Source organism: Saimiri boliviensis, chromosome 2 (genome assembly GCF_048565385.1).
Source record: "Saimiri boliviensis isolate mSaiBol1 chromosome 2, mSaiBol1.pri, whole genome shotgun sequence".
Taxonomy (NCBI): domain Eukaryota; kingdom Metazoa; phylum Chordata; class Mammalia; order Primates; family Cebidae; genus Saimiri; species Saimiri boliviensis.
This window is the reverse complement of record NC_133450.1, coordinates 55,027,120-55,035,458: the sequence shown is the minus strand read 5'-3', so window position 1 is coordinate 55,035,458 and position 8,339 is coordinate 55,027,120.

The window sequence follows — 8,339 nt, the reverse complement described above, 5'->3', positions numbered from 1 at the left end:
TCTGATGGAGAATTAGGCCCAGGTGAATAATGTGTTCTCTGGACCCTCTCGTGAAACATTCTTTTTGCGGGTCTGGCCTTACATAAATAATCTTTTCCAGCATGTTTATGCTCCTCAACCTTTTAATCATTTCCTCCACTGTCTGCCATGGCAACTCAGGCATTTCAATTTTGCTCACTGTGGGTTATTGCTTTCTTTGGGCTTCTAACAGCCAACCTTAGTTTGCCCCATCCCCTGGGGCCTGCCAGAGTATTAAATCCCATATTGCTACAGAGTGCCCTGTCAATGAATTACTGCTTATCCAGTTTTATGATCTAGCTTCCTTTATATAAAGCACACAGCTAAAGGTACTCACCTAGCTCTTGCTTGTACGTGCAAGGTAATTTTTGCAGCTCTTTTGGGGTATAATCTGTCCTCTTTCAGGCCCACAAGTCCCTAGCCAGGTAGTGCAGAGATGTGACACTGGCTATTGGCCTGACAACTGACAGGAGGTGGGAGCTGCTTCTGAGGAGAATACCTGTTGCTTTACAGGGGTAATATTTTTGTGGTGTCTTCTTGCAAAGGCAGAACATTAATTCTTAATCAGGAAGGTTGAGATACCTCTGTCACCTCTGTGAGTTCAGGGAATCTGCACAGCCACAATTCTTTGGTCATCCATCCAGATGTCTCCATTCTATTTTCTGGGTTTCCTGTCATTAACAACCAGGATGCTGGCCTTAGCATAACAGATTTTTATTTGGTTGAGCATTTAATTTCCTTTGAAAGTCTGTGATCCTAAGTATTAAATCCTGAATTTACTTCTTAGCTGTGTCCACTCTTTCACTGTGGGAGACTAGTCTCTTTGTAAATTGCTAAAGGCTCTTAGCCTTTGTTTGTTATCCATATTCAGCTTCTCACTATCGTTTTGTAGGGCCAATTGTCTATAATAGCCTGCCAGTCTCATTGAACTAGTATGCTTTGTTTTCTATGTATCTTTCAAACACTAGAGTCATTAAATCCAACATGGCATTCTCCACTGGAACATTTTCCCAAGTCACCATGGGTGAAAGTGGCCTGCCATCTTATGCTAGGATCTGTTCATATCCAACATACCACTCAAAATAGGGTCTTCCTTGCCAGGTGGGTGGTAAGTGATCCATGCCCCCAAAGCCTCATTTTAGCACCTGCTTTCTCAGAACACTCCTAGTACAGAGAAGCAGACACCAAGGTAGAGTAAGAGGTACAAGAAATGTATCTGTGAAAATGTCTGTGAAAAATAAAAGTAAGAGGAAGCAGGAATAGTTAGCAAAATCCTTTAGATAACAATGCAAGACTGATACATGTGATAGTGGGAAAGAGAGGATTGGAGAGATTTCTCAGTGCAGCTCTGAGAAAATCTTGGCCAATCCAAAAGGAATTTAAGCATAAGAATTTCCCAAAAACAAGACCATGGTGGGCAAAAATGTTGAGATCTTAATACCTGTCCCACTCCCACCCCATGCTTGATTATTGGCTATAGGTGCTCAGGTATAGTATGTCTTGAGTTTAAATGTCACAGTGGATTCTGAAAGGGCTGCAGCTGAAGACTGCAACTGACTGCAATCCAGTAAGCAGCTTTTTCTCAAAAGGAGATCTGAACAGTGCACTTCCAAGTCTGCCCCACGGATGTGGTTTTGAGCTGAGGAAGAGGCACTAGTGCAACAGTGATTGATGAGATGGGGGTCCAAACTACTTGCTCATGCAGTTTAATTGGGTTCTGTGTCCCTGCAATTGCCCAGTCACAGATTAATATTTCAGTCTTAACAAATCACACTGCCATGTGTGTACCTATGCAACAATCTTGCATGTTCTTCACATGTACCCCAAAACCTAAAATGCAATAAATAAAATTTCAGTCTTCTGATAGACTGTTGCTCGATCTATCTGAAATTATGACTTAATGAATTTGAAGGAACTAAGCTCATCATAGGTAGTTCTAGCTCATGGTCACTTGATAGCCCATGTTCATGCTGTGTTTTCCAGGGGACAGAAAGAAACATGCCAATAACTGTTTTTCAAAAGGTATATAATTCTCAGCTGCAGATGGCACAGACTGCTACACAACTCAAATCTATGTCATTTTATTGGGGACTGCCATAAGCTCCAGTACCATTTATTATGCTGTCGTAGGTAACAATATAGGTAACTCTCCTTATTTTTCTTTTCAAAAGTAAGGGTGATGTCTTTATTCTGTACATTTATTTTCTATTTCCTTCATCTTTATTTTCTGATAATTTTTTCAGATTTCCTAATATATGCATTCAAAGCCATGCATTCTCCTAAGCATGGCTATAGCTACCTCCCACAATTTTAACTCACACAAGATTGTTTTCACTATCTTTTAGTTCCAAGCATTTCTATTTTTCATTTTCTGTTTGATGCCTGATTTCCAAACATTGGGAATTTTATCTTCTTGTGACTGATTTTTATCTTAATTCTAACATGACCAGAGAACTGTGCAGATCTCAAACTATTCAATTTTTTTGTGGTTCAGAATATGATCAATTTTGTAATTTTTTTAATGGAAATTGCTACAATTATCATTATTGCTACAAATCATGGAAATGCATTGTCTAATATAAATCCATTATGTCATGTTTGCTGTCTGGTTTAAATCTTTTATATCATTACTGACTTTTTAAAAATTGCTTGTTCCAGTCATGAGATGTGTTAATCTCCTATGTGGACTTTTCTCTCATCTTGTATTTCAGTTTTTGCTTTATTTATTTTAATGCTGTTATCAGATGCTACAAATTTAGAACTGCTGTTTCTTCCTCCTTAGTTGATACTTTCATCATTATCAAATATTCTCTATCACTAGTGATGCTTTTTGCTTCACTATTATGAGGTATTCGACTCTGTGTCATAATGGTATGGCAATACCAGTTTACTAGTATCTGTGTAATTTTTTAATAAAATGCTTTTGTCTGTCAGCACCATACTTTCTCCTTATTCTGTAAATGTGATGAGTTACAATGATTGATTTTTGAAGTTAAACCAACTATTTTTTCCTTTTAATACCTTCCTAAAGACTTTTGAACATGAACTAGTTACATCTCTTCTGATTTAGATACTTTAATTCATTATATATTTAAATCCATAAGAAATTGTTTTTAACATTAACACTTAGATTTAACCACATATTTGCCATTTCTGTTGCTTTTTATTCATTTTTAAATATCAACATTCCACCTGGGGGTAGTTCTCTTGCCTGAAAATCTCTTATTCCTAATAAACCCTCGGATTTATAAAGGCATAATTTAGTATTTCATTGCAGAATTTTCTACTTTTCTTAAAAACATCTTTTATTTTACATTTTTAAAATTTATATATATATATTTTGTTGCATTCTAGGTTTTGGGGTACATGTCAAGAACATACAAGATAGTTGCATAGGTACACACAGGGCAGTGTGATTTGCTGCCTTCCTCCCTTTCACCTGTATCTGGCATTTCTCCCCAAACTCTCTCTCTCCAACTCCCCACTCCCCGCTGTCCCTCCCCTATTTCCCCCCAACAGACCCTAGTGTGTGATGCTCCCCTTCCTGTGTCCATATGTTAAAGATTATTTTTGTTAGGCATTAAATTCTAGGTAAAGACACCACTTCATTATTTTTTGGTTTCTGTTATTAAGTATCTTTCAGTGAAGGTACAATTTTGAAGATAATTTCTCTCTGGTTGCTTTTAAACTTTTTTTTCCTATTTTTCAGTTTTATTATAATATGCTTAGGTATGGATTTTTCTTTCTTGCTTGGGATTCATTCAGAAGTCTCCCCAGATCAGTTGCTTATCTTGACAGCTATGGAAAGATCTAATTATCTATTAATATATTACTTCTGCCTTACTCTGTTTTGCTGGAATGTGAAATTTATGATAAACATTTCTTATCTTCTATATTTTATGTTCTTTCATTTCTTGTTCTATTTTCTTCTCGCCAGTCTTTCAGTTCAAGAATTCTATCTTCAGCTTTAAGTAATCCATCACAATAATGAGTTCCTGATTTCAGCTCATATTATGTTTGGTTCTTAAATATTGGCAACTTTTCTGTATTTTCCAGATATGTTAAATTCTTCATTTTGACTTTTATCTCGTTGGACTAAGTAAGCATATTTTAAAATCGGTATTGTCTTTGATTCATGTTGTCTTGTCTCCACACATGCCTTATTTTGTGGTAAACATCCAATTTGCAAAACTGTAGAAACACTTTAAAGCTTTAAAAGAACTCCAATTCCTATTCACTTATGTCTGTAGGACGCCATCAGATGTGCTGTGATCCTCTGGGATAGCTCCTCCAGCATTCTCCAAAAAACCCAAGGAGAAAATGGCCCCCAAAACATGCTCATCTATCCTGGGTGTTCTCTCCCAACTTCTGGTCGTAACTTTGTGCTGTCTCACTAGCTTTCTAATGGCCTTCAAATGGATTTTTTGGGGGAAACCATTTTCTCCATTTTGTCTAGATGCCTTCGGTTGGAGGGTTGGTCCAAATCATCTTACATTACTGTAAGTGGAAATCCCTTCTTGTTGCTGTAAGCCACTTATATTCTAACTACATAGGAATTTGGCTTTCTGCAAGTAAAGGTCGTCTGAGACAGGTGTAAGTATCTGGGAGCTGTGGTTAAAAAACAAACAAACAAACAAAAAAACATGCATAAACAATTTTGGCTTCTTTTAAATTCCATTTAAGTATTCACAAAAAATGCTTGAGGTCATAACCAATTTTGGTACACTGAAGTAGGGGACCATGCAAGTAGTTAACTAGGAGCTAGGATCATTTGGGGCCATTATAGAGGATGGCTACCATTCAATAAGCAAGTTTAATTTGCGGTTGACAGCCTTTCCACACTATGTGAGAGTCTGCTGTCTTCAGTATGACATTCTGGTGTACAATGAATTGTGACTTGCCAGTGTGAATGCTCTGATGTGCAATGAGACCAATTTATAGGTGAAAGCCATTTTAATACATTCATAGGTCTCTATAGCACAAGCATTATGGTACAGATATGTAATCTTCTACTGACCCTTTCCCCTGCAATATTTAACACATATATATTCCTCACTTTATGATTAGACCAAGTCCTGATAAACCCATTGTAAGTCAAGCAGTGCACTGAGTGTATATGGCTTTCTCACCATTGTAAAGTTGGAAAAACCTTGAGTCAAATCATTCGAAGTTGGGAGCATTATAAAATTTCTTTCTCTGGGATGTTCGCCGACATTCACTGAGGTGTGACTTGGAAGAACTTCCCACAATTACCAAATTTATGTTTCTCTCCATTATGAATTCTCTTTCAAATTTATCTTCTGAATAAAGGCCTGCTAACCATCAGTACACATAGTTTCCCTTCTATATGCATTCTCCAAAGGAATTTGCCTGGTGAGTGAAGCCTACAACATTGGAGAGACCACCCATTAAATAATGATCACATACTTTTAGATTAATTATGGACATGATTTTGTTAAGTGTTAATAACTTCATTAATCTATGCCATAATTTATTGAAATACTATGTGGTCATGATGTATAGAATGCGGAGATGTAATTACTGCCTGGAAAAATCATTAAGTTATCCTTAATAAGGCTGTTGAAAACAAATCAGTTCTGATGTGTATAACTGTATCACCAGTCCTACCTTTCAGATGCAGTTTTTAATAAGAGCTTTTAAAATAACCATTTCACGTAGCTCTCATTTACTTAGTACTAAGTAAACTAAAAGAGAATTTCCATTGGAAACAAGAATAAAAGGAACAGACGGTAATTATTCTGTGTAAAATTTTACTCCAACCTATATTGAGTTAATCTATCATAAAATATTCCATAGATAAAAGTTGGAGAAGCTAATTTTACTAACAATCTATACCAGGATCAGTCAATAATGTCTGTGGACCAAATCTGATCTGCTGCTAGTTTTTTATAGACAGTTTTATTGGAACAGTCATATTCCTTTCATTTCTGCATTATGGCTGTTTGTGCACTACAACGGAGTTAAGTGCCACAGAGATCATATGGCCTGCAAAGCCAAAGACACTGTCTTTCCCCCCAAAAAGTCTGCTAATGCCATAAAAATTTTACACAATAGTCACTTTGTAATTATAAAGTACCGGATAAAACATTTTAGTGGGTATTTTTTTGAGACAGGGGTCTCCCTTTATCTCCCAGGCTGGAATGAAGTGGTTTCATTTTGGTTCAGTGTCACCTCCCCTAACCAGGTGCAAGCGATTTTCATGCCTCAGCCTCCTGAGTAGCTGGAACTATAAGCACCCACACCATGCTGGGCTAGATTTTATATTTTTAGTAGATACGGGGTCTTGCCATATTGGCCGACTGGTCTCAAACCCCAGACCTCAAGTGATGTGCCCACCTCACCCTCCCAAAATGCTGGGATTACAAGCATGAGCCACTATGCCTGGTTTTAGTTTGTATTTTAAAAGTACATTGCTGGTAATGGTTTCTCTCACTTCAAATATTATAAACCAAAAAAGTTTTGGCAGCTATGCCTGTGATTGCCAACGAATGAAAAATCTTGAAGTAAAATTTCCAAGAAGGGTATCTAAAGACTACATTCTGATAGGTATTTTTTTATCCTTTCACCTACACACTTAAAAATAACCCAAGTCCTACACAAATAATAACAGTATAATAGTGTGTACTGCTTCTGATTTTACTTATTTTAGGGAATTAAAAAGAAGTCTTCTTCTTAGAACAGCTAAATGTTTATTTGGATAAAATAAAATACCAAGAATCTGGAGAAAAGAAACTAAGAGCTCCAAAGTTAAAGCTGGTAAAGTAGTTCAAGAACTTGCAGGAAGTACCTAAAAAATATTAAATGGTTAGGACAAAACATTCACAGTTCAAGGTCCCAAGAAAATGATCTGGCGAGCAAATACAGATACACAATTAAAACTAATCTGTATGAATTAGTGGAGCAATGAACAGATAAGTCAATTACTAAACCCACATCACTTATTCAAATAAAATCTAATACAAAAATAAACTTGAAAAAATAGGTTAAAACGCTAAGAAAATCTTAACTATTAGGGAAACTAGAACAGGAGGGCCATTATTAAATTGTACACAACAACTTTTACTACTTGAGACAAAATTGAATAGAAAATCTGAATTGTGAGAATAAACAAGGTGTTTCTCAACTACAATTCTTTGACAGCTACTCAAAACGTGCATACACTGCAGGTCTTAATACTACTAAGTACTGGTAACAATGACTAAACCAGAACTGCCAGCACCAAATTAATTTCAAGTATTATAATTCTATGCATTTAGTAATAACTAAAATGCTAATTAACATTGGTTAGTTTTTCAATTCTAACTGCCTACAGAATTTCCACAAAAGACTAATATAACACAATTAAATAAGATGTGAATATGAGATTCTGTGGCTCTCCCCACCTCTCTCCCCCGACAAAGAAAATTCACAGTGAAGGAAAAAAATGGAGTCATGCAAATAGGACAATGACAAAGTTCAACTGACTAGTGGAGACTCCCAGAGTTAATTATATTTTAACTGCTTTGAAAAGACCAGGGTGCTTGGATCACATCAAATAACTGGATGTTGGAATATATTATATTAATGCTTTACATACTATGTAAAGATGCTATCATGAGAAAATGATTTTGAATAGTACCTTCCGTTATTAAATCTTAGAAAATTATACTTTCAGATATTTGATAACCTGAAAAGGCCTCAAGAGTTCTAATACAATAAAAAAAAAATGAAGCATGTTCCATATGCACTGAAACAAATTAGAGACTATTAAGTCTAAGAATTTAAGTAACTTAAAACTATTAAATTCAAGACAACACAAAGATTCAAGTCAAACAGACCTCACCAGATCCACAAATTGACAACATATAGCATAAAATTTGGATTCATAATCACAAACCATGAAGAGAAGACATACATTCTTTAATATTAGCAGCTCTGCTATAACTAAAAGTCTTCAAAATATTTCCAGTGGCTCAAAAGAATGTCTAGCCACAGCTCAAAAATCAGATCCAGGTAAAATTTGAGTCTTACAAATTCGTGCATTACCTTGTTTTCCTAACAATTAAAAAAAATTGAATTTTCACCTACATACATCCCGAGAAAAAATTTTGAATCTCCTTTCCAGATACAGTGAAAACTCAATAATACATCTTCTTAATAAAATTTCCATATTGATAAATTTGCATTTTTATTTTTCATATTTTACTTGAAAAAATTAGCTAATTTTTACCAATGAAATGGTAAAAATAGAGGCAACTATAACTTAAAATTACACAGCTTCTTAATGTTTTATTCATAGCATTCTTTATACATCAGAAGCT